The 27938-nt window shown below is 45.1% G+C and overlaps 1 protein-coding gene across 5 annotated transcripts in view; it reads right to left on the minus strand.

Annotated features, from left to right (window-relative positions):
- ELF1 (E74 like ETS transcription factor 1) overlaps positions 1–27938 on the minus strand; it is an 88198-nt gene that overhangs the window by 44156 nt on the left and 16104 nt on the right. Inside the window, exon 1 of one of the 5 annotated variants that reach the window (XM_083819452.1) lies at positions 21528–21779. The exons of 1 other annotated variant lie outside the window; for it this stretch is intronic. The gene's annotated coding sequence lies outside the window, so the exon portion shown is untranslated. Of the gene's footprint in view, positions 1–3911; positions 4596–15384; positions 17150–19863; positions 21404–21527; positions 21780–27938 lie in introns of those variants that run through there. 3 more of the 5 variants (XM_083819456.1, XM_083819457.1, XM_083819455.1) reach the window with 3 other exon arrangements.

A 27938-nucleotide genomic window follows, 5' to 3' on the forward strand; every position in this document is an offset into this window, starting at 1 on the left:
GGAAAGCAAGCCAAATGATTTCGCAATCTTCATAACACAAGTCCCAACCCCCCGATGGCCTTCTTTATCCGCGCCGAGCACAACTGCTAGCAACACCATCCACTGGGGCAGCCTTCACGGGTTGGCTATCCCTGGGCAGTAGCACCAACAAATTGCACAGAACCGGAGCTTTGAATCCTGCTCTTAGACCTCGAGCATCTGTAGCCAGCAAAACGACAAGGAGGAAGAACACATGAAGATCTGTTACTCGGCATGAGACGTCTCTGAAGGCACAATACTTCGAGTGCTCACACAAACTGAAGAAGATAGGAAAACAACATGGTGAGGCTATCGGGGAGGAAGGAAAGCAACAACTTAAGGAACATTCTGAGATCTTCCGAAAGCACCCACACTGCCTAGGGGAAGCTGTGCAAAAAGCAGCTGACATAATAAAAGCCAGCAGGGTGACCTTTGCTGAGCCTGGACAAAGGAACCTCCGCTATCAATAAACGCCTGTTCTGCAGCCGGGCTGGAAAGCAGCCTGTGTCACCACGGGCTCTCGGTACACATACAGTAGGGAGGGCACGGAGTAAGAGGGTTCGTCTGTTAAACATAATAAATCATAAATATAGAAAAAAAAATTGGCGCACAATTCAGTCAACATAGGGGAAGTGAAACAAACCCCCCTTCCCTAAATGTCAAATAAAAGCCTACGTTTACCCCACAGAGGGCAGAAAGCACGAATGCAATTACCAAGTTCTTCTATGCTGTCACAAACTCATCACATTTTCAATGAGCATCTTTTTTTTTTTTTTTTCCCGTTTCTTTTTCTCTGGCAACAACCTCTGTTAGGCTGACCATTTAACACAAGGCGAGATTCCTTTCCGGGCTGTTAACAATAACGACTTCAGCATTGTTTACAGACTCCCCCACCCCTGAAAACCTTCCTTTTCCTATAACCCGTGTTCCCTGATACTTGTAACATCGAGTCCCATTTATTTAGCACCTTTATGTAACACAGCTGCTGTACAGCAGCCCTCCACACGAGCACCATAGCGGAACAGCGCTGGGAAGTTTTAAGGAAGTTGTGCTTCATCTGGATCCTCATGCTCCAGGTGAAAAGGTAACCCCAAATCTGCGTAGGTGTGCAGACACAGAGTACTGTGGAAATAATCCATGTACGCTGCGGCCACCAAAATCAATCTGCTTTAGAGGGTTTGATCCCAAACAGCAAGTTATAAGATATTGAGGTGAGGAAGGCTCTCCCCAGCTCCGCTGCTGCAGCTCTCGAGCTCTGAATAAAGCATCTGAACACCTGCTAAGATAAAGGCTGAGCCTCCCGAGTCTGATCGGGCAACCAGGCTGGGGTTTTGTCGCTTCTCCACAAAAAGTTTGCTTTTAAAAAGCAGAACAGGACTCAACAGGAAAAGTCAGCTGTAAGTCACCCTAAGGCAAGGGAGCTCAGGCATCCCGGGGGGAAGCAAGGGTCCAAACCCTCTCTCTTCCCCCTTCCTTATCCTCCTGGTAAGAAAGTAACTGAATCTCATTTTTCCATAGGCCCAGTGCATGATACAGTGAGAAGCTTAGGGAGAAGAGACATCACAGCGCCAGCCTCCCTTCCTCCCCAAATGATGGGGTGAAAAAATGAAAGACCCCAGACCTTCCTGTTGGTGCAGAGAAGCACCAACAGATCACCCTTGCAAAGGCTTGTATCTGCGCGTAATTACTGCCAGGAAGGGGAGAAGAATATGTGCACATCAGGCCTTCAGCACTTGAAAAACGCTGGCCACAAACGTGCTGTGGCACCGCGCTTCCTGGCCACTGCCGGTACGGCTGCCGGTCTTTCTAAGAACTTCTCTGCAAGGGGCTATCTCACGGTCTCTTATCCTACCAAATATCAGATGCTTGCGCTACGACGAACGCTTTCAGAAGCGTGACGCTGTCATGTGGATCCAAGAGCCAGCTTAAGACAGTCATGTTCATAAGCAAAGGTCTGCTTCTCTTTTGGCTGATGCGCAACCTGCGTGGTAATCTCCAGTAAACGCAGAGGCTGGGGACCAAAACACTTGGGCATCACTTGGATTCTGCCTTGGTAGCCAATTCATCACTACTGGTAAAGAGAAGGAAAAAAAACAAGGTGCTGGTATTTCCCACTTGACAAAATGAGAACAAGGAGACATGCAGTTAAGTCGAGAAGGAATGGGGTTTGAGCAGATGAAAGGAAAGCAGTAAAAAATGTATCGGTCTAGGTGTAACGTGGTCAAACTGCTTCCTACAGATACGACAGAAATCAAAAGCTTAGTAAAATTATAAAAACAGATCGACTTAATTAGAACAGATCAGTTGCATTACATAAGGATTTCTTTTTAACCCAAACGAAAAAGACCTGTCACGAGACGAGGCAAACTTCCAGTAATGCAGATTTCCACCACACATCTCTACAAGCAGTACTTTTTTTTCATTGTAACCGGTCACTTCTGGATTCACATATTCTCCATGAGGAGAAATAAAATAAAAATCAAACGCTCCAAAACCAGAATAGATGGACTGCAAGTCTGAGATGACACCGCAAGTGTCTGCACAGTGCAGCTCATCGAGAGGTAAGTGATACTAACCATGTAGACAAAGGAAAACAAAAGATCTCTAATTACTTCCTCGCCTGTAACATCCAAATAACACAGGTTATTTTATCCGATGGAAAATCTGCAGAGACAGGACTGTTTCTATGTGTTGTCATACCATAACCAATTTACCAATGTTAATAAATAACTTACCAGTTTTCGCATTGCACAAAATCTCAAAAAGGGGTTTAAAAAGGATAGAGAAAAGTTGTAAAATGATAAAACCCCAAATCTGGATCAGAAATTCCCGTAAACCAAGAGAATTATTCCAGTGACGCCGAACAAATGTTTTTAAAGGCACTCTCAGGCAGTTTCTGGCATTTAATAGCACCTTTTAAGGAGAATTCAGACCACGATCCTGAAGCAACCGTAATGAGAGCTTCAGATAAGTGAAATCTCACTGATTTTAAAAGGGAAAGCGTCTTGGTATAGAGACAGCCGAAGGGCTGAGCTCCAAGACAGCTAAACCAGGATGTGAGACAAACTTGTCAAAGGGGGTGTAGGAGGGAAGAGCTGCTTGACCCCAAGAGATCGTGCTGCTTTGATTAACACAGGCACGCAGGAGAATAAAGAGGTGGCGGTGGGAGGAAGAAAGATCAGGGGAAACTAAAGCTAATTGCTTTGGCTGGGTGCCGAGCTTCACAAATTACCAGTTGCCAGTCCGTACCAAATACTGACACAAAGCTGTCAGCCGGCCTCTGAAAATTTCTTTCTCCACAAATTAGTAATGCAGTCGTTGTTTTTAGATCACCTGGAGGAAAGAGTCCAGTTTACTAAAAAAAAAAACTCCCTCTTTTTTCAGCTAGCCACAGATGTAGACTTTTTTTTTTTTTTAAAAAAAAAAAGAAATATAAGTGCACACAAAATGTATATACATTAAAGGGGGGAAAAAACTGACCAAAGGACAGCAGAGATGAGTTGCAAGTCAAAAGTTTCTTACTGCAGACAGCCTTTTGCAGTCAAGCACTGGTAACTGTAGATCCGTCACTGAAACCCTCACTGGGCTTCTTCGGTGTCCTGCAGAAGATGCCATAGGACCAGGCTTGGGGACCATCTCTGTTCTAACTTTTCCAACAGAGATTTTTAGCATTTTGTGGCTTTTGTTTCTTCCAGTTTGTTTATTTTTAACTATTCCAACGTGGACAGTCAGGCACAACGAACAAAATATTTAAATAATCCCAAAACGCCATAGAAAAGCTCTGTAATTCACCTCAGTATGTTTTGAGCACTGGGGAAAACTTCAGAATCTATTTCAGATATCTAAATTTGATTTAATTGATTGAAACCAACGAACAAGGGGCACAAACTAACCCAAGCAGAACTCGCTGAAGCGTCCCCTTCCCCGAGCACTTCCAAGCCGCAGCGTGGCATCTCACTCGTGTCAGTGCCGGGTCTGGTCACGGCTGCATCCAGCAGATCTGCCCAGGTTCAGAAAGGGAAATATTCTTACCTCTGCAGCCCCTCTAAAGAACCTGTCTGAATACAGAGCACATTAGGCAATATTTCTGCCGTTTGCCTCTCGCTCACTGTCAGCTGTCAGCAGTATCAACAGTCAAAAACCCTCTGGAGCGGGCTGTTATTAGTCAGCTAGACTTGAATTTCCAGTTCTTTTACATTGCTCTCTATTTTCCTTCATTAAGCTCGCCTGTCCTACCCTGCTATCAGATTACACGGAGCCAACATTTACAGCACCTTGCAAAACAGTCAAACATATCACATACCTAAGTCTGCCTGTACCTGCTGCCCTCGGTGGTTAACCCCTGCTGCCAGATAGAGCAGCCTTTATTCTCAAACATATCGTGTAAAACAATATTTGCATCAGAGGAGTCATTTTTCCTTCTTACCTGACAGCTAGGGGACGGCGTTAGGTTTTGCTTTATGGACTTTATGAAACAGGCAGGCTGCTCTGAGAGCGGAGGCTCTGAAAAGCCTGCAAGAACAAGCTCAGAAAGCAAGCAGCGAAGAGATTTATGCCCCCTCAACCAAGAGCCAGGGCCCGCAAGCACTCGCTACTTACTTTAATAGTTCCCACCACCTCAGGAAACATCCCTCGCAGAAACCCCAAATGACTTGTTCTGGGCTCGAGATAATCTAATTACACTAATTCCTCCTCTGCCTGCAGCCCCTGCTGCTGGAGCAGGAGGCAGGCGAACGCTTTGCCAGCACGTGACGGGCAGGGTGCTGGCAGAAGGCGCTGCCAGCCTGCGGCTCTTCCACCACTGCGGGCTTCCCGCTGCCCCACGAGGACGTGGTGCTGCTCTGGGCTCGGCTCCTGCACCTTCTCCGTGAGGACTTCCAGCCCATCTTCCCCTTCTGGAGCACGTGCTGCTAATCCCATTGCCACGGTGTAGGGTCTGCAGTCTAGACGCTCAAGGCAGCGAGTTAAAACCACACGATGCGGGAAAAAAGCAGCAGCAGTTTCTCCACAGCACGGCTCAGCATTCATGCAAGATGCTTGGCCATCCCTGCGAGCATCAGCGGTGGTGCTGAGGCTTCAGAGGGCTGTGCAAGGTGTTAGTTTGGTTTTGTTCAACGTATTCTTGCATGACAGGTACCTTTGCTTTCGTATATGAACATCACACAGCTTCCATGCTGGGACACGCGGTCCGTTTCGCTAAAGCAAACAATATAGGGTAACCTCCTGCCACCTACACTACACAAGCGAGAGCGGATGAAATGCTCAAGCAGAGCACTATTTGCTCGTTTGTTTAACCTAAATCTTTACTTAAGCAACTTTTTAACCCTTCAGACAAGACTCAGAGACCCGATCAGAAGCAAAACAAAGCAAAAGTCTACCAGAGCTCGTGCTGATAGATGGCAGAGCACAGATCCCAAAGCAGCACGACTAACACTTACCATAAGCTCCTTTCTCAGCAAGTTGTTAAATGAGCATTTCAGTCTTTGGGAGATTCTGGCTCCAGATTTAGAAGAGCACTTACACTCACGTTTCAGTGAGCATTGTGGTTAACTATGACACATGGGTAAAATATAGATAGAAACATCTGATTTTAGAACTTATCCGTTAAAACACACTGTTGCAAACTGTGTTTGAAGCTTTTTAATCTATTTGTCACACAGATCCTCACTTAACTTTACTAAACAATACACAAAGCACTCCGACATGCATTTACAGTGATTGTACCACAGGAATTCACGGGTGAAGTTCCCTGCACAAAGCAAGAGGTGATCTGCTTTCTCCAGGCTGCAGTCAGGTACAGCAGAGCTTCTCTGTATACCCCTGTAAGTCCGTGTTGTCACCCCTTCAGCCACAACCACGGGCATTAATTCTTCATATAAGATCTTTCCGAAAGAGTTTGATGAGTGAAATGACACAAGTAGTACCATGACAGTTTTATTTGTAAGGGTTTGGAGAATCCAGCGCTGTTATTAGCATGGAGTTATGAGGCTGGGACAAGAAAAACACATCTCAGTCAACAAATCTCTCAGAAAAATTAGCCAAATATGCTACTTTGCCAAAATCACAAAGCTGGTGTTTGCACTAAGCTTCCATACAAATTCAAAATAAATAAATAAAAGCAAACCAAACCAAAAAAAAAAAAACAACACCCAAGAGTGCGTGTCAACACCTCCTACCATTCCACAAGCAGAAATACTTGATTCAAAAGAGCCTGTAGAAACAGGAATGAAAAGTAGCATAAGAAGAGGTGCAAAGTACTAAACCATACCTACAGTCAGGTAAATTGATAAGAGACAGCTGTAATCAGGGAAGTGAGAGATTTCAGTCAGACTCCATGAATACCCTCCCAGTAACCTCCAGGTCAGCCAAGCATGTTCCCCCCTCCCCCCCCCCGATTTTTTTTTTCCTCCAGTTTGTCTTTTCTAATGTAACTGCTTTTTTGAGCGTGAGCGCATTCAGCTTCATTTTTGCTTAATCATGTACTTTTACTCATTAAGCATTCATTAAGAAGAGTTCTTTTAAGCCATGATTGTTATGTTCTTTCAAACAGGACACCAAAACAACCCAGCTGTTCCACGCTTGTCTCCTAAATCAAGGCATCGGGCCTGTTGCTGGTTTTTAAGGTTAACTCTTCCACCTGATTTCTCATTTGTCATATTCTAGGATCACCATAGCCGCAACTCGTACCAGCAACAAATCTAAAAAAAATATTTAAAAGGAGTGAAAATGATAAAATGGGGGAGCTGAGCTTTTCAACTCACAGGCTGAAGGGCTCAGAGGCATTTGGGGTAGAAGGCTGAAACTGCACGTTTTCCCTGAGCACAATGAGTCACGGCCCTGACTCCTACGTGTTTTCTGCATGGGTAACCTGTACTTGCGTTCCTGGCCACAGCTCACCGCGGAAGAAGGCAAGAAGTAAGAAAATACTCCAGATATGCTCAAGTAAACACGATTAGTAAACTCTCCCGGAGTATGCAGGAAAGGGAGCAAAGTCACCTGCCAAGCAGTTTGCTCTGAACTCCAAGAACGCTCTCAAAACGTTAGTTTAAAACTGAACCTGAAATCGCAAACGGCTATGAAAAACCACCAGCGCACACTGAAAATAAGGGAGAGACACGGCCTTGGTTAGAAAGAGTGAGCGTTACATAGCCAGAGGGACTTCAAAAACAAACCAAAAACCCCAGGCTCTCGCTGTAACTTGTTTGATACACAAACCACCTTGTTACTAGACAGCCAGCTACGTATGGGTGTGGAGCCGCACGGCACGCACAAAGCGCTCTGTGTGCAGGTTAGCCAGATAATCCCACCCAACTCAGCCACACCGAATACACCTTTCACTACGGTACCCAGAAAAAGGACCAGAATTACCCTGCCTCTCTAAAACTTCCTGAGACTTCCTCCCGATTCCTACAGAGACTGTAGGTTTGGCTTTTATCTCCTCCACTCGATCTTCCTTGTAATCCTTCCTTCTTTCCCCTGTTAGCATCTTCAACATTAGCTCTCCTGATATACTTTGTTAAGAAGGCTGTTCTGAGAGGCAAACACTCCTATGCTTCTCTCATTTCCCACTCCTAGCGTTTGTCTCCTTTCAGCCAGTTTTTAACAAGGTAATCAGCTGTGTCCAGCTTCCAGGTGTTTCCTATGCCGGACGCTCACCCAACACCTGTGCTGTTTTCCAAGATAACCTACTCGTTCAGCATCGCTGTTTCCCGAAAGCTGCTGCTGGGTTAGATCAATCGGGCTGTCTGAATTGGAGCAGAGGGAGAAGGAGCATTAACAAGACAAAGAACACGGGCATTTCTGAACGTCTAGCCAGGACACAACACGGGGCAGATCTGGTTCACTGAAACGTCTGCAGAAAAACTTTAGGTAAAGCACCAAATGCAGAATACTCCATCTAAAAATCACACCTTTAAAACCTGTGCAAGGCACGAGAGTGCTTACACAGTTATAGCAGGGAAGAACACCCACTCAGCCCGTAATTATATCAAATAGTACTTTTCAAACTGCCGATTTTTAATATACTCTAAAATGCCCTGTATCCACTCACATTACTCTGAAAACTCACGTGCTTCACGATGCTTACAGTAAATAAAAAATACATTAGCTACGCGACTATGTAGGATAAGAGAGAAACTAATATTCTCATGCCATTTGAGAAGTTTTCTTCTTATAGCGTAGCTTACATTTTATGTTCTAAAGTATTTGGATAGGGTGGGATTAGGAAGGGAGACTATTTGTCTGGGGAATTTCAAAGTGGTGAACTTGGCTATTAAGAGAATATAAATTCTCTCCTGGCTTGTTGCTAGACTAACAAGTCCCACCGTGGGGTTTTAAACAGTGACAAAACGTGAGTCAAAGTCCAACAAGATTAATATAATAAAAGCAAAAAGATTTCTCCTAAGAGTTATGTGGAAAAGGAGCGGGGTCTGCAAAGGTCCCTCCGGGGAAGGCAGCGTCTGGACAGGTCAGTATTTCGTAACGTCTGGGGAAATGTTTGCTCTGAAGCCCAAGTCACTCGCGTACGAGCACACACCTGCTCCGAGGAGACACGGGAATCCAGTGCTAATGAACTAGACGCAGAAATTTACGAGCGTGGCATGAAAAGACCTACAAAACCTGGGTATTTCGGAAAGTTTCAGAGCCCCCGCAAAGCAGGTGGAGAGAAATTCAAGCCTCACCTCTTCCTCATTTCATCACTCAAGTTCCTGAGTCTTTTGCAGAACTAAATAGGGAACGGCTGCTGCGTGAGTCCCTGCGCTGCGTGCGTCCCTGTGCTGCGCAGCCGTAACTCCTCCCGTGGGACCCCACAATGCCCCAGCTGCAGGGGGAAGGTGGGCAGCAGGGCCAGGGGGAACCAAACCACCTGGGGAAAGCAGGGGATCGCCCCGTCACCCTGGGCTGGGCTGCGCGGCCAACTCGGTCTCGTCCTGCAGCCGAAAGCTGCGCGACCTCACCGTAGCCTCCAGCTCATGAAGGGTTCCTGGAGCTCTCTTTCCACCTCCCCTCAGCTCTGGAGAACGAGTAAAACAGATATTATGGCACACAGGCTCATCAAGATTTTGCTACGCAGCTTGTAGGACCAGCAGGTGACCGCTCTTGTTGTAAGGGCTTACAAGGCATGTTCCTCACCCTTACTCACGCAAGCATGCGCATGTGTACACACGCAGGGTTCTCCTCCCCTGAATTCAAATCTTCTCCATTCACATGACTTCCAAGAAACTCAAGTAAAACTTAAGAAAGGACCTCGGTTGCTCTGAGTTTCCTCTGCAGACAATGGGACAGAAGGTGGGCTGCATCTCCTGGAGAGCTCAGTTTTCTCCACTGGTTATGGGCCAGCAACACAGGCTTGTTATTAAGGTCCAGACCTCAGCTCTGACACGAAAACTTGCTAATTATCATAGAAACCAGAGATGGAAAAAAGCCTTTTACCTACCACTTCCACCCTACCCTTTCCTTTCCCAGTACGACATCTAACTTGTACAGAGTCAGGGGCGGAACAAACAAACAAACAAAACAAAGAAAAAAAAGAAAAAACAAGGGAAAGCTGAAGTTAAAGTTGAAGATCAACTGGTACCATAAACAAGGTAATACAGGGGGAGATTGCTTTACTATTTTCTAATCCATCCCTTCACTTGTCCCCCAGCCTCCTTTATTTTTCTTTTTTTCTCTCACCTAACATTTGATCTAATTGTGATTATGAAGGCTGATTTATCTGATTGCAAAGTCTCAGTTTCCAACCAGCCATGGTTTGCTGTGATCCCAGATGCAATGAATTAATTTCAGAATTGTGGCTGGGAAGATAAACACACACACACACCACCACCATGCCTTCTGTCAAGGTACCATAAGCTTCGAGCAGAGGTTCTTGGAGGCTTTCCTACACGTGCCCTCCAGGGCTGCATACGCCATTTGCATCTTTCCTCTCCAACACCACAGTCCTAAGAACAGCAGTGCTCAAAACTAACCGAAAGAGAGATCAGCACAAGCATCCTGTTGCTGAGTAAGGCTTCCAGCACAACTATGTTAGGAACGTGAGAGCTGGTGCCTTTCACGGAGGCAAAAATTTGGATTTTTAGAATTGTCATCCTGGCTCCTGGTCCTGCAGAAACTCAAGGGATCAGACACTGCGTCCCTGGGGTCAAGACACCATTGTGAGCTACAAGCGGTGCCTATTGATTCATAACCCAAGAGAAGACAGGGAAGAAAAAGCAAAGGAAAAAAAAAAAGTCCTTATCTGTCTCACCTTACCACCCCTACAACCTTTCTCTCTGCCATCCAGACGATGAACCTCTCAGACTAAAAGCCTCTAATTTAAAGAGCAGGTAACACAGAAACATTTCATCGTGCAGCAAAGAAACCTCTACTCATTGCTGGCTAATCAACATATAAACAGTTGAAAAAATAAAAACACAAACATTCTGGGAGTTAGACCATCACATGCGGAAGAAAAGAGCGTCAAATCAGTCAAAATGGCTGAAACTAACCTGCCCGGTTTCAGTTCTAATATAATTTTGATGTGTGGAGTACTCAGTTCTCTAAAATCTGATGCAGAGGAAGATATTTTTAGGGCTCTAGCGTCAATAAAGTAACTACTTTGTAATAATATACTTATCTTTAGTAATCATGAAATGCAGATAAAAATATATCTATTAAAATACACTTTTGAATGTGTTTTTTCTGTTTTTTTTTATTTTTTTTCATTTCAGAATACACATGTAATAACTTAACTGGAAGCCAGAAATTCCTCAGAAATGGACCCTCAAGTGAGTTAGAATGAATACATATATATATATATTCTAAAGATTACTGGATCTTACAATAAAAACTCACCAAGCTGAGAAAGATGGCAATTATCTGCCCAGAAAGACGTTCATGAAATCGTCTGATTTCACGTTCAATCCTTCTGTTTCTCAAACACATTTCAAAACTCCTACAGTGGTGGTAGTGGAAAAAGAAATACTAGACCCCAGCTCTCCCTGCTCGACTGTAGCTCCCCTAGTTACTATTTTACAGTTTACACCTCAAGAGTTCAAGTCCTGCTTTCTCCTGAACCAATTAAATCCTGATCTTTACTCTCAGGTATCTAAATAAGGGTCTCGCACAGGCAATTAAAATCACGAGCGCGCGGCCCTGAGTGCGTTCTCGAGGAGCCGGTTTGCTTGCACAATGGCCATCCAGGCCAGAAAGCGGAGTCATCTCTGGGAGCATCTGCCCCCCGGCTCGTGGTTTAACTGACAGGAAGCACAGACGGCGATACCCGGCTGAGCGACAAGCGTTTCCTCAGCGCGACAAACGTTTCCTCAGCGCGCCTCCGGCTCCAGCTCCCCCGGCCGGGCCCGGCCTCCTGACGGGGCTCCTCTGCCTCACACGGGGAGGAGGAACTCGGAGACTCCTTCCAGAAAAATAAAAAGTGAAATAAGAGGTGCCCGCGCCTCAAGGAGTGAAAAGTGAAATAAGTGGAGTTGGTCAGCTGGAGGGGGGGAAAGTAATGAGGCTGTGCTTGTCACAACACGGCCCCTGTAGGCCTCCAACGCACGGTGTAAAAGGCTGGCTACAAGTTCTTGTCCACCACAGCCCAGGGCATCTCACAACCAGGCCTGTACCCTTTGGCGTCTGGCCTTCCTCAAGCACTCTTTTAAGCCATCAAGAAACCAAGTGGTTGGGTTTAGGTGAACAAGCAAACAAGCAGAAACCTTCAGAGATGAACCACAGCCAAGGGCAGACAGCACGCTGCCAAACACGGCACCAGCAGGTCTCCCTCACGGGACCGTCCTGAACTACAAAAGGGGACACGCTGGGTGATCTGCAGGGCTTTCCTACCATTACCACCTCTACCTTCCATAAAACTGAAATGCTGAGGAACCATTGAGCACCAACAGCATAAGCACAAGAGTTAACACGGCCTAAGGAAGCAAAGAATCAACTGCTAGACACCGCAAAGTTTCTGCAAAAAGCAGAAACTCCTGAACAGTGCAGGATCTGGTTTTGGCGGTATTTATGAGAGAAGCAACATCCTATGTTCAGCCTCTCTCTAAAGCAGTCTTCTGCTCTGCCCCAGATAGCCCCATAACGTAGTCCGTCAGAAAACATCTCCTTAGCCAGCCCAAAAAACTATCCCTCCAGGTACAGTGAGAAACTATCAAGATGGCCTCATATCCTTCCTTCACGAGCGGACATCTTTTTTGTCACAGTGGTAGCAAAACCAGTTTTGAGCTCAGTTTTTACATCTCTGCAGGGTCGCCCAGTAACGCAGTAGAAAACATATCACTTGTGTGTTAAGTTGAGGCTTAAAGTAGCTGGTGGATATCTAGAAGAGTTAACTACCACCTACTAATATGGTCCAAGAACATTTTCCGTGTAAATTCAGAAGCAGTTAAAACAAACAAACAAAAAAGTCTTAACTGGACTTCTTGGAGCTTCTGACATTTTACCCTTTATGGAACCAAGGTTTCCCACCCCAAGGTGCTCTCCATCCCCATCTCAGAACAGTTCCTGAATAAAACTGCATTCAGATGGTGACTGGCACTTTTAGAAGAGCAGCCATCTCAAAGTCAGTGCTTTGCTATTTTTCTTAAAGACAACCAGGCTCCAAAATCTCCTGATTTTTAACTAGAACGCTGTTCTGTAACTAGGTTCCTTTGACAGAGCCTGCTTTGTCCCCAGCTTTCATGTGTCTCCATCTAAGCACTGTGACCAAGGCAAGACTACATCACTCCATGTTGCCGGCCCTGATCCATTCATGTCCTTGAAAGTCAGAAGAAGCCCTAGACAGGGCCCATCAGAAACTTAGAGAAAGCCTAAGGAAAAACGCATAACAGAAGCTTGCTTCTGAAGCATTTTGAAGTCCACTTTTGACACAAGTCCCACCCTTGTCAAATACTCAAGTAACCCTGAACAGCCAACAAATTAAAAACCATACAAAGTAATGGTTGCTCAGAAGCCTTTCTGAACAAAAAGAAAGCCTTGCAGCATGATCTGAACCTTACTAAATTTTGCTGGATTGGCAAAAGGACTTAGAAGAGGACTGAAAAAAAAAAAAAGTATTTTCCATCTCAGATTCCAACAATACTATGTAGCCAACAGCATTTTATAGATTTGCTTCTTAGTTTGTAAGTCACGTTGGTCATATCTTGCAACATGTACTGGCAGGATTCAGTGTTTTCCTAACAAAACTGGGGTGGCAGATGTTGACACTGATCCAGCAATGGTTTACTCTCGAGCTGGATATTCTTTTTAACCCTGAAAGTTCATCTGTGCCCTGGTAACGAACCACAGATATTACAGCAAACATTTAAAGCATTTCGTATGTCGTTATTTTCATGGTATATTGTACTCGCATAACACAAGCATGTAACTAAGCATAACGCAAAGTATATTGCTTATACACTATTAAATTAACCAAAAATTAACGTAACACAAGTATAGAGCTAGAATAACGGTAAGAGTGTTCTTTTATGAGTCATTTTCATTTTGGGGCAACTAAAGACTGTTTAAATTTTCAAGGTTTGTGTGTTTTAACAAAAAACAGGAAGGACAATGTTATGGTACCTACATTTGTAAAAATCGAGGAAGCAAAGCAGAAATCAGGATTCCTTAATTCTTACAAAGTTGAAAACGCATTCCTTGAAGCAGCTGCTGCGTGCCAGCAGCAAGGCACCACCACGATGCTCCAAACAGCCTGCTTAGACATTTCTTCAGCTATCTCGGTTACAGCTAAGAAGGGAGGAGTGGTCTCCACAGAACTGCTTTTCCTGCAAAACAGCTCTGAGTCAACTTGTTTTGTGCCTCCAAAAGTACTAAGCTGACTGCCTTGCTCCCGCTGTGTTTTTCCGGGTAGGTAGGAGGAATCGCGCCTCAGCGAAGCACCACGTAGAGAGAGGAGCAAAAGCGAAACCAAGCAAGGCGACATCCACTGACCAGCCTTCCCTAGGCAACAAGAAACCAACCGCGTTCATGGATTTCTCTTTCCCCCTTCAACAGAAGGAAACATGACTTTTAATCCTATGGTGTCCCTTTAATAAACATCCCAAAGAAGACATTTTCCAGATAACCAAGGAATTTTTTACAGTGTTGACTTACCGACCAGAGCACAGTAACCAGCTTATAACTGTTTGCACTACGAGGCAGTACAGTGCAATGAGTTAATAATTTATCGCAGCATTGCTCTTGGCAACTGACCATAATCAACTTTTCAAATTCTTCCCAGTTTTCAAAGTCCTTGCAAGAATATAGCATCTTTGGAGCTTCAGATCTATCTTCACATTTTCTAGCCGAGGTAAAAGCTTTGATCTTCCCCAACACCTGCTTTTCTCTCAGACTGTTTCAGGCTCAGAGCAAAGGTCATCATTTCATTTCAATAACCCGATTTAGCAGACAGGAATAACTAGAATATTTTTAACAAAGCAAGATGTTAACAACATTCTTTCAGAAAGCTGCAGCAGCACAGTTCTCAACCCCGTCTTTCCTTCCCCCTCTTCTCCCAGAAAGAAAAGGAACAAAAAAGACCAAGCTTCACTCTCCACCCGAAATGTTTCAGACTTTTATTTACACGTTCCCCAACTAACACGCAAAAAACTTTTCCTCCCAGTTTATATTACCAAGACTTACCCCACTACATAATTTTTCAACAAAACCTAATTTATCAGTGAACAAACTCCTCTCAACCAGAAGGATCTAGATGTAGGGTTCAGACAATTCATTAGGAAAACAAGCTTTTAATGGTTTAAAAATGGGGTACACAGGGATGTCTTCACAAAATGATCTCTTCACTGAAGCTTTTGCTGCAGACAATTGCCCTGTCCCAAAGAAAATTGTGCTAGTTCCTCCTCCCCCTTATTTTTCAGCCCCATCTTACAAAAAATCCCACGAAATGCCTGGCTCCACCGCTCCTAAATCAGTCCCAGCCTGCTTCAGCCAACGAGCAAAGCAACTTTGCATGGCACGAACCCTCATTTGCTAACGTGGCTGGTTTTAGCCGAACCAGATAAGGTATTGCTCACCCGAACAGTTCAGAGCGCGGATGGGAGGGGAGGGCAATAAAACACGGGGTAAAACCTATGGTATCACAGAGGGGAAAAAAGAAGGTGGTACACCCAAGCAGCAGGGAGGCAGCTGCAAGGGTGGTCCCACAGCCCCAACCTAGGCACAACCATGCCCACCTCTAACAGCTACCTAAAGCTAAGTTTGAAACAAATTAAACTGGTGCAAGTTTGCACGCACACAAAAACACACGTCTAGAGTTTCGATCCCAACTTCAGCTCAACCTGCTGTTGAGTCAAGAAGCTAAGGGCTGCAGCAAATGCCACCTTGCTGAAGGGGAGGTGTAAGGGTTTACAGCCCATCACCTCCAGGACAGGTCGTTACCTGAGTAAAACTCGCTCTGTCCAAGGCTCCCTTCTGCGCTTCAGGGCACATCCACTTGAAGCACCGCCGCGTGGGTTTAACGGGCCGTGCTGAGAAGCGACCAGGGTGGTTACGCACGTAACCTTCAGTTATGAGTAAAAACGAGCAGCTGGGGTCAGGTCCAAGCACATTCGACGTGCACGTAAGCCTGGTAAACACAGGCTGTGAAGACACCAGAGACAGCAGCGAGCGCTAGCATCACTTCCCCAGCCAGGCTGCAGGCACCGAGCTCGTTCACGACAGACAGCACAACAAGAGGTTCTCCAAACGCAGCCTCTGCCAGCCTTCACTTAAACAAGCTGCTTTCTCCAGTCTTCTTTTTTCCGGATTTCACCTCATCTAGAGGTTCTCATTTAAAGCAGCACAAATGAACTCACAAAACCTTCCCGCTGGTTTTTATTTTTTTTTAGTTTTTTTAAACAGGCATACAAGGGGACACAGGAGAAACCCGTCAGTTCACACCCACACACCACATACAGATCAGGATCGGTGGCCTTGGGTCTCTCCTCACGAGGCAGCAGTTATTTTACCCAGCTAGCTCCTTGCAGCTAGCAACTGCTACTCTCTTTGTCCTCAAACGCACAGGCTTTAAATCCCAGTATATCAATATAATGGTGTCACAGCTCCTTTCAGGCATTTACGAAGTCTGGCAGTTCAAGTTAACAAAATGTTTCCTAAGTTCCTCTGAAGACAGGGCATGTGTAAGAGAAGCTTTAAACATTGCTAACACCAGAATCACTACACAAAATATATCCTTTCTACTACAGGGCTTAGAAACTATTGCAACTTTTCTGTAACTATCCCTGTTATTTTTAACGTGGAGTCCTTGTTTTGCAGCTTGGCAAAGGTTTTCTGACATTTGTTACTGTTGAGAATTATTTCTAGTCCATTGCCACTGAAGCACCATTTAATACAGCTCGTCTGAGGGTTCATATTAAAAGACAATTAGCTTTTTAGAAAAACAAATGGTTGAATATTATATTACCTAAAACATATATAATTACCAGAAGTGCACATTTAGGACATTTTTCTACCAATGGTAATTATCTTCTCAGTTTTCCTCAGGACACCCCCCTCCTCCCCAGTCCATTTTTATACGGTCTGAATTACTGGCTCTCTACATTGCAGCTCCATCAGACAAAATTTTACTTCTCTGAGTTGCTTCAAAAGCAACTTTTTCAATGTTGCCTTTAGCTGATAGTGGAAGAAATACACTTTTCAATTTGAAAAGGTTTGGTATTCTTTTAAAAAGCTACAAGCTCTACCTAGTTTCAAGTTTGCCTGACTGCTGTTTCTCAACACAGAAAGTTTCATTTTCATTCATATGTCTAAACCACCTTTTGGAAAGAAAAAAAGTCCCCAAACAGACACTTCCTCTCCACAGTTCCTTCTTTTCTCTTTTTGAAATAAACAGAAGTATTTAAAACAAAAAAAGGCAGGATTCCACTCTCTGAATACCAAAACCAGGGAAAGCATCTGGAGAGCCCTGCTGAGCTTACAGTTCTCCACGAGCTGGTTTAGAGGTGCCTGTGGCCAGCAGAGCAAATTCTTGCAATTTGTGTAGGTTTGCCACACACTCTGCTCCACGACATGTAAATGTTTAAATTATTTTCTTGATGGCTAATACCCTCATTCAGCGCCCATGCTTATTTTACAGGCATTGTTACAATTTTTGAATAGCTACGGAGAGCAAATAGCTTACAGAGGCTCTGGAGAGGGGAAAAATAACAGCACGAAACAGCAAACCTACCAAGAGAAAGGGAGTGGATAACGTTAACAACCACCTCCCAGGAATATGTCAGGCCAGATCCTGCCTTCGGCAGGCAACGTGCAGGTCCTGGTGCCTTCAAGACACAGTTTTCAAGAAAGCTGTTCCTCAGAGGGTCCTCTTCTGGTTGGAGATATAACATCCACTAAAAACAAACCGTGCCACAGCAGTCTTGGGAAACTGCTCACTAGCTCCAAAACTATCTAGCAGGGCACACAGGGCACGCGCACAGAGGAGAAAACTAACAGTATCCTTGTCAACTTGCTTTTAACTTGAAATTGAGTCTCGGTGGAAGACCAAGTTAAACATTAATTCCCTGACAGTGGTCAGCCCTAGGTATCACAAGTCGTAACCGTAGTTTCACAATCGCATTTTGCCGTTTCTTTCCCTGGCTGCAATATAAAACTGAACAAACACTGAGATAACTTGGAACTGGAGAACAGCAGAAGTGACTTGATACAAAGCTTGTAAAAGCAAAGCAGCTTTCTCCCAACCTGTCAGTTTCATTAAGTGTCAAAATACCCCATGGGAAACATAAGTAATTCTGGAAAAACATACAGAATGCTGAAACAATATGTGCAGCCACAATATACATTAATATGCTCTTTTTCTTTCAGGAGCTGACGCAATTTGAATGCAGCTCACCCCCTTTCTTCCATTCTGAAAAAGTCTTGTATGGCAAAACATTTATACCGAGCTCACTTCAGAAGTCAAACCACCACCACGCAAGAAGACAAATTAGGTAAACGTGAAAGAAGCTCCCAAATGAAGTCAGGAGACAGTACGCTAACAGTAACCACTCAAGAAGTGCAAAACATTCCCTTCAAAATAAATATATATATATATATATCCGGTATATTCACACAGAAATGTTGATGATTAGCTAAATATGGGGTGTTCTAGAAATAGTCTAAAACATCTAATTATAGAAGTAGACAGTGACATTCAATCCATCTAAAAACAACTCTTTCCCACAGTTTCCAACCTATGTATTTGCTATCCTTATTCCTAGCAAATGAGCTGAGCTGTAAAAAATTTCTCCAAGATACATGAAAAAAAGGTTGTACATCCAGGTTTGAGGACCGAAGGTTGTTCAGAGGCTAACAAAATGCCATCGTTTTCACATTCAAATCTTAACCCAACCAAAAGTCACCTGTGACCCAAGGTGACTGATCTCTTTAAGGACAGATAAAGGACTGCACAATTCTTCACTAAAGATAGCTGTTAGGTATTTAAGGCCTAAAACACATCAAGGTAAGCATGTATAAACTTCAGTCCCTATCTAATGGGATCCTGTTAGCACACAGACTGACACAGCTGGGGGCTTTGCCTGAAGCCAGACCCATATTGAAGAATAAATCATTTGTACCTCTCCAGAGATCAGCCCCTTCATGTCAGGAGAGGGAGAAAGTCCAGAGCATTTCACATTGCTGCTGCAGACTTTTGATAAGCAGAAGACCTCAAATTTCAGTACGTACAGTCTCTCAAACGCTTTATCTGGGAAGCTACGTTTAAATAAGATTTAAGAAAGCAAATAATCTCTAAAGCACATCAGTGGCATTAAAAGGATAAGGACGGTAAATCACTGGTGTATCGTAGCTAAGTTTCCGCGCTCATGGAGCAGGGCATAACCACGGCTGGAAACATGAACTCCACCTCCTGCCACTCCTCTACTGAATCACTCCAGAGGAGGAAAGTTCTTGCTGCTCTTTGCGCACCCAACAAAACTCAAGAGAGTTACCAAAACTGTCAGTGAAAACAACAAAATCTGCCAGGGAAATCCGAGAAACTTTTACTAAGGCTTGCAAGAAGTGAAAGCTGTTTTGGAGATCAAAGTTTCTTATCTGATATAAAGGTAAATCCTGAATTTATGTTACAAAGTCCTTGCTAGCAGCTCACCTAGTACAGGTCGACTGTAGTCCCCACCCTTGAATGCAGCTCTGCTGAAATGAAAGAAAAAGGTATACATACACCTTGTGCATTTTTCTTAAGCACACAAGTGTCCATAGAGGAAAGCACACCACCGAAGCATGAGTTTGTAGCAATACTGAAACATCAGGCTATACCAGGCCAGCAACATTCTTAAAATCTGTGCCTTTTTTTTTTTTTTCTCCTCTTGTTTGAGTGCCAAGATCATGGACTTGGCAATTCTATTAGTCAATAGATTAAAAAAAAAAAAAAAAAAAGAGCACATTAGAAAACAGGCATTTCTGTAAAAGCATGGGCCTGGAAATAATGTCCAAGCTAATTGTCATCTAATGATACCACTCCCATGGCTCATCTCTCATCAACCACAAATTCAACCCAAATAGAAAGATCCCTGCCTTAGGGAGGGGGGTGGGGGAGAAAAGAGGTGTTGTTTTTTGTTCCTGAGACAGAAACAAATGTAGGCTTCAGCTGTAAAAATCAACAAAAGCTAATGCCATTTCTTGTTCACTTCTAACCTGCTTATCTGCCTTCCAGAAGGAGACCTGTTCAAGCTGATATCTGTCAGGCGCAGAGGAATTTCAAATCGCTCTTCCTAACTCCACCACTGCACCCCAAATGCTTCTGTAGTTCTGGTGTAGCCCTCGCACGGCAGCAAGACGGCCTGAACATGGCAGCTTTGCGTTCAAAGAGGAACTGCTCCTCCACGAAGCCCTGCTCAAGAGAAAGCAGCGGCAGCTACTCACCCTTTGGCACAGAAAAAACGTTCTGCCCAAGATAAGCAGCTGCGGCTTGGGAGCCGACTTAGGACAGGATAGCTGAAATGTTGAGGCTGGCTGTCTTGATGGGGTCCGGTACACAAAAAAAAGAAGTGGAGGAAAGAGGTAAGGAAAGGGAGGTTCACGCTCTGTCGGCTGCGAGCACGGCAGGCAATCGTTACCTCGGTCCTAAGGTCCGAAAATAAAACTCATGACGAAAAAAAACACAGAAGATGCAAATCTGTTAAAGAATTCTTCAGTAAGAAACTTCTACCATCTACTGAAAACATTTTTTTTTCCAAGTGGTTCCACTGTAGCTTTATCGTTTCCTCCATGGATGTTTCAGAGTGAAACAATGCACCAAGTAAATTGCCAAAGCCCTTGCAAAAAAAAATGTTGCTTTAAGACAGAAAAAATGCAAAACGTAAAATCAAAAGACAGTAAAAACACACCACACCGTAAGGTGCAGAAGGAAGATACAGGCAGTAGCTGGAAAGGACTGAAGATAAGAGACCATCTCACCCCAAACATGACCACTCACTTAATGGTTGCCTCTCTCCCTCCCTCCCCTGTAACCAATTACAGCGTTAAGCAAGACTCCATTATGCTGTCAGATACAGGCTTCAGAGAGCAAACGAAACTGGAAAGTATCCCCCCCTGCGTAAGAGTTTGAGTTCCCTGTCATTGCATTTTCAGAAGACGTTTGGCTTTGTTTCTCAGCTGAGAGGCTGACATACGGGGTCCAAAGTTACCTACTCAAACCAAATTTCTAAAGATATCAGCGTACATTTCTGCTCAGCTGCGAACAAGGTGGGAACACTCATTCGTCCACAAGAGTCCAGAAGTATATAATTAAGAGTATCAAGGTATTTTTCCTCCACTGAAAGCTGAAAAGTAATTCGACACAGCACAACCACCTCGGGGATTTTCCCATTCCACTTCAACCACCGCTAACCCCATTTTTGTAAGTGCTCGGTCCCTCTGCCGCACGCACGATCCCCATTATCATCATTTCCTAGTAATTCCCAGGGGAAGTGCGAGCACCTGCCCATTTTTAGGGGTGACGGGATTTAACCTCCTGTTTTTCAGTAGCACGCAGAGGTTGCTTGGGCAGAAGGAGACCTGCAGCCGGGCGTCAAGAGCGACCCCACCTTCGGCCCCTCCGAGCCTGCCATTTTGGGGCAGCTCGGGATGACACCGGGAAGGTGTCGGCAGAGCGAAGGTGCTCAAAGCCACGGTGCTGGCATCCGAAACCTCGCCCGAACCACCTGGGACCCCGCCTGCCCAGCGGGTCCGCCTTGACGTGCAGCGCGCTTCCAGAGGCGAGGATCGCGCACACCGCACGGCCAGCGCCCGGAGCCTGGCGCGTCCCAAAGGCGACAGGCAGCACGCCTAACGCGCGTTACAAATCGCAAACGCTTCCAAAACTGTCTGATTCCGGAAAACACCGAAACAGCCAGAGGGACACGCAGAACTACGGCCGCTCCACAGTGCTCCCCTCCCGAGCGCTGCTTTCACCCGCAGCTCCGTTTCTCCCCCCCCCACCCCCAGCCCGCCCTGTCAGCGGGGAGCTCTCCTTTCCCCCCCCCCGGCCCCGCTCGGAGGAGCTGGCAGCGCTCCCCCCGCCCGCCCCAGCCCAGCCCAGCACGTACCGCCGGGCCGCCCCGCAGCTCCGTGCACTTAAAATGGCTCCTGACGAAAGGGGGGGAAGTGGTGCCCGGGCCCCGGCCGGTGACTCACCGCGGGGCCGGGCGGCGCGGCTGGGCTCGGCACGCCCCGGGCGGCGGCCGCCTCTCGGCCGGGCTCGGCCCGCAGGTGGCGGCGACGACCCGGGCTTTGGTGCCTTGTGTGCCCCGCCGGGCAGGTGCGGCCTTCGCGCCCCGCTTGGTCCCCACATGTGTCCTGTCCCCAGGGCAGAAGGCCCTTTTCGCCCCCCCCCCCCAGCTCACTCTTCCCCGTCCCCAAAGCCGTGTCCTCGCCCCACGTCCTGCCCCAGCCACCCTCGTGACAAAGAAGTGGCTGTGGGACATCTCATAGTTCGTACCCGCCACAGTGCTCATGACGAACCCCAGGAAAATATAACCTGGGGAGGACCCCAAATCAGCTAGGGGAACACAGTCCCCGTACCATTTTTCATCAAGTCAGCGAGAGCAGTGACGTCCATGTCACTCAGGCTTCTGAGAGTATCTTGGTGAATTTCTTACATGCTCCTCACCCATGTAGCACCTCAACACCCGGGGATTGAGAATATCTCAGTGAATTTCCAACATGTTCCTCATCTTCCTAACCCAAACGTGGTGCGAAATAAGGACCCAGTCAACACACCCATGCTCCAAGCCACCCAACATGCAGAGGAAGGCAATGCGAGGGCTGCGGATGGGGCTTATGAATACAATAAGCACACAGAAAGGCCTGGCAGAAAGTCACCCTGTAAATTACTGCATGGAGGGTCAGGACAGGCTTCTTTCCATCTTGCGTTGGTGGGAAGGGTAAGCACAAGCACGGTTTGCAGGCTGGGAAGTGCATTCATCTTCCATTATAAACCTGATTTCCAGGACAGAGTCCAATGTGCCGCTTCAGAACCACAAAGCATAGGGATGCCATGGCACAGACCCCAAACCATGCAGACAGGAGGGGGTAACCAGAGGGCGAGAAGCTGGGTTGGGAAGCAGGGGAGGGAAGAAGGCAACAGAGGTGACTTTGCACACTTGTACAAAGACAGGCGAAAAGCCTTAAGCTGCCTCTAGCAAACAAATGGAAAAAACTCTAAATATGAGTAAATGCTGCTGTAATTAAACACCCCCTAGTAATAAACGTTAGTCCAACAGGTGATTCACTGAGCAAAACTCGTTGTCTTAGGGACATTAGTATCTCCGACTACTGGCCACGTTCAGTAACTGAGAAGAAAATGTGTTTTACTTGCAGTTAATTCAGTCCCTATGATATCTTCATGGCACTCAAAGGCAAAAGTGGCTTCCAGTTTACTGTTTAAGGAACAGATATGCAGGTATTATTTTATTAAATGTATTTTATCCCATTATTTTGCAGTCTACTTTAAAGGCAGACCTGAAGAAAACAACAGCAAGCAGAGCAGCAGCAGATTTTGTTTTTTTCTTCTATGATTTACCAAGTAGTTATCACTTAAGTCACTACTCACGTAGCTTCACTATGAAAATGTGTCTTCATTTGTATTTCTCAGGTGAAAAAAGAAACCACATGGAGGAAACACCACAACGTTATTTTAGTCACTGTATATTTTCCACCACTTGTGACAGATGTATTTTTCCCTCTCTCCAGCAACTTCATTCTAATATAATCTTACTTCTGAAAATATTTGTTTCTAGCACTGCAAAACCCTTTAGAAATCATGGGGCTCTGAGGGGAGAACTCTGACCAGCTGCTCAGCAGTTACAAGGACGCTAACATAGGCACAGGGAGAGCACCATTTTAATTATTAAAGAAAGTCTAATAGTTATGTTTTACAGGGAAAAAAAAAGTAAGAGTCTTATCCAGGCAATCAACCAAATTGAAAAATCATTCATAGTGATGTATGACCACAAACTATGCAAACATTTTGCTGTTTCTAGGCTAAATCTGGAAGCAATATATATATTTTTACAAGCTCATACAAAAAGCAAAAATATTTAGCAAGAGATAATGCAGGTGGATGTTCATCCCTAGTACTGTATCAGATCTTTATGATTCTGGCTTAGAGAAGTGACCTTGCCCATTGCTGCGATGAGTATCTCTATGAAATTCAGACCATCAGTTGCCCAAAAGACATAGCCAGACACTGACCAACAGCGTGGCCAAGGCCAATTCAAACAGCTTTTACCCTCCATCCTGGCTGCATATTGCTCACACCGAGCTACTCCCCCCACTGTTTCCCAGCGCAAATATTTGCGTAGCCGCACAGCGAAGCGGGCGGTGGAACCCACCAGCAGAAAAAGTTAACGCTGCACAAATAAATAAATAACGCGTGATCAAATTTCCAAGCTTTCGTTGGCCCTGGCTCCCACAGCCACACGTGCTGAAGGGGAGCGGTGTGGTCGAGCGGGCAGCGCGGAGCTGGATGTGGCTTCCATTTCTGCCGGCCTCATGTGTGGCCCCTGAAGAAGCCTCTTCTCACCCCCAGCTGGGTAAGTGCTGTCCCTCCTTCTTCTCCGGCCTTGAAAGCTACATGTGCGCAAAAGGGAGACTGTTAAGTTCTCGGCTACAACTGCCCCAGGTGCGACGGCAGGCCCGAGAGGCGCTCTGGAGGCATGCTGACCCACCTGAAACACAGAGACATTTCAGTCTCAAAGGGGCCTACTGCGAGGGAGGTTCGTGCCTCTTTTCAGCTTTCATTTTTGGATGGGGGGTTGGGGACGGAGAAGATATTATTCAGACAAAAAAGGGGACAGAGGCTCTTGATTTAAAAACTGTTTTCCATTTTGCTTCTGTTACACACCAGGCCACCACAGGGAAGCCTAGAGAGTCCCCCGTGACATGGGACGCACGGTGCCATTCCTAAAGCTGCTGGAGATGCTGTAACTCCTCACCAAGGCTACAAGGGAGAGACCACATCCCTGCCCTCAGCACACACAGGCCTGGGGCTTCTTCAGGCTGAAGGGAAGACTCTGGCTTACAACTGGATAAAAATCAGATTTAAGGAACTCCCCTTTCCCATTTGGTTCCGTAGGATCTGAGTATCTCAAGCTTTGCAACATACTTAATCTCAGGTGTCTCTGGAGGAAGGAAGTATTAATAATCCCATTCACAAACATGGCATGAACACCCCAGCCGTATGCCCAAAATCAACTGCATGTGTACAAAAGGTGACACTTGAACCAACCTTCACCCAAATCTGAAGCTAGCACCTCAACTCTTGCACCCTTCTTTCTCCTTATCTACACCAAGAAACTGTACTGGTACTGCTACAGCATTTTAGTACTGTGGTTTCTCTGTCCTGGTAGTTGGGACTTGTGGACTGGCACCTCCCTCTGCAGCAGGTGCCACAAAAAACACAGAAACCCACAGCAGTTTCAGTCTAACGCTGCCAAATGCACAATGACCTAAATGTTTACAGATGGAGAAATTGCATCAAGAGATTGCAAGGTAACTTGTTCCTATCCACAGAGGAAGTCTACGCTACGAGACATCAGATGTATAAAAGTTCACTATTCAACAATTTAATCACAAATCAAAAGGAGAAATTCAGAACCCAGAATTTTTGGATACCTAGAGTGCAGTCCTCACAGCTACCAGTTCTTAATGTGCACTTTAAAGGTATGGTTCAGTGATGTTCTGGTGCATGCTGAGTACAGGCTGAGCACAGAGCACAATGAATTTGAGAGAAAACGCTCCACTGATTCACTGTAATGGTCACCTGAACTGTAGCTGAATTGTAGGAAATGAGAAGTGGCGGTGAATAAAACATATATTGGACAGGCCAGTATTCTCAAAGGCTGGGAGGGAAAGTAACCTGGTCATCCTACGTCTGATCAGAATCCTTCAGATAATAAATGTTGTCATCTTTCAAAATACACAAGAGTCTTTTGCAACTTTGTGGTCAGGAAACTCCGAGCCTCCTGAAATTAAACCCAAGTAGCAGAAGTGGTGAGAGAAGTGCTTCAAAAGCAATGGAGTCACAACCAAGCACTGGAGAGCTTTAACCTCATCCATTTTATACCTCCAGGTTTGCATCCAGTGTTTCCTATTGAATTTGGCAAGACAGCTGCCTTTGCCAGCAGAACAGCAACATCCCACACAGCTGCAAACCCCTGACCTTGCACAGCCTTGCACAAACTCTTCTTGGATCACCACTAAGGTATTCCTAGGTCACATCTCAGAGATGACAAGCCTCAAGGAAAACCTACGTGCATAGTCACTTTTCCTTGCTCTTTTAAGTTCCTGCTTTCCTCCTTTTGTTACGTTTGCTTCTGGTAAGAAACATTACTTTTCAGTATTTCTAAGAATGTTTTTAAGATGTGGCTATACCCTCCTTTCTACTGATAAACAGACTTAGGAGTGAAAGAATTGCAAAAATCCAGGCAGTAAACACAGCTCTGACTCGAGATAGCTTCTGATCCAATCTCAGCCGCAAGTTCCACGCTAGAGCTTCTCTCTGACACTTCTCTACCAACCCCAACCGCACTTATCTCTCCCCCCATCCTCCCCTGCTCTGGTTCTGGTCCACGTGGTACCAGTTAAACCTTCCAGTGACCTGCTTTAACACATGAACGTGGCAGAAAGCTGACCGAGGTGGGTGGGGAGCATCAGCAGCTCTCTGTGCGGTTAGCGAGTTGAATCAGCTCCGAAAAGGCTGTGATGAGCGAGCACTGCCAGCAAAAGACAGAGGACCTCCCTTTTGTGGGTGGTAGCAAAGCACCCTGCTAGGCTGGCTGAGCAATAGGGTTTTTCACCCTAAGAATCACAGGATTGCACGTTAGCTGAAAAAAACTGGGGGCGTGTTATCCAGGGGATGATCCAGGCAGGGAGGAGGGACAACCACGCCACTTAAACCTGTGACTCTCAGACCGATCCAACTCTGTCTCACCATCCCTCCTCAAGCTATTTGTACATTTGTTTTGGAAAGTGCACTGAAAGTCATTTAGCATCCTATAAATACACCTGCCAATGGATTTGATGGAAGTTACACGTTTAGACCCACAGATGAGACAATAAAACAAGGACATCAAAACAAAGAGAAGACAAATTTACAACCCATACTACATCTCTGAGTAGAGTTCAGATCCCCAAAAGTCATGAAACAAAGAATGAAATCATGATCTGCAAATGCAGCCAGGAGAAATCATTGTGCCTCATCTACTGTTCTCACGAACCCCCGTCAGACAGACAAACAAAACAGATACATCCTGAAACACAACTCACTTCTAATTCACTACTTCCCAATCCTTCATTTGGGGACACTAAAGTGATCCAGAAAGACCAATACCCTTTTATCTTTAAATACTGTCTCTACACCCTGTCCCATCATGGCCCATACAACAAAGAAGCCAATTGATGGAAAGACTTGAGAAATAAATGGGCAGAGAAATGAATTTTATGAAAATAATTGGGTAATTCGATCTGAATTTATTTTTTTTTTTTTAAATCTAGAAGAGCTTACTCCTTGAAAAAACAGACTGGAACCACAGTTTCAGTCTACAGGTGGAAACACGGTGGAAGACTCAAGGTGGTGTAGTTCTACTCAACACTCAAATGTAGTTATAGACCATAACAGTAATGCCATTTAATATACAGAACATCTCACTAAGACTCCTCAATGCTAAATATTTGAAATAAACAAAGCCAAAAGGACCTCATTTTTGCACGGTAATAATTACTGCCTGTCCCAAGAGGACCGCAAGGGCACAGAAGTACTATGCTTTTATGCTGAATTCGCAGACAGTATGCGTAACAGCTCTGGAAAATCTTGAAAAATTTACTTCGGTATTATACAAAGCTATACAACCCTGACTGCAGTAAGATCATGCTAGATTCATGGCTTTCAAAAGGAAATGATCACCTGTGTATACAGCTGGCTTGAAAGACAAGTGTTATAGGTCACCTACCTATTTTTATGGGTTTGTACTTACCTTGCTTTCAAACAAACATGGGTTTCCTCCTATTGTGCAAGAAGGACAGAGAGGTGGATGGATACTGAGCATGAAATGAGACTGGTAAAATTCAAAAATATACAAAAGAAAGAAAGTTCAATCTTCAAAAAAACAAGAAGCAATATTTCCTGAAAGACAATACTGATTCACTGATTCTTGAAATAGATCAGTAGATCATCCCACAAGTTGAGCTTCTGATCCCCCACTACTATTCTCCTTCAGAGATCAATTTCCTTAACGGGATTGTTCTGTTTGTTCAGGAGGCCTTGCAAGGATAATTTTTAAGAACACAAACCTCCTATCTACAACTATAAGATGTTACAACTGTTACAACTGCAAGAGCTGTTACTATGCCGGTAACAGTAAACTTAGCCTTTGTTTTTTTCCTTTCTTACACCAAAATAAATAATAATACAAAAAATAAAACCAAATATTTGCAAACATATGGTTCTGGACTGGATG

The sequence above is a fragment of the Anser anser genome (genome assembly GCF_964211835.1).
Source record: "Anser anser genome assembly, chromosome: 1".
Taxonomy (NCBI): domain Eukaryota; kingdom Metazoa; phylum Chordata; class Aves; order Anseriformes; family Anatidae; genus Anser; species Anser anser.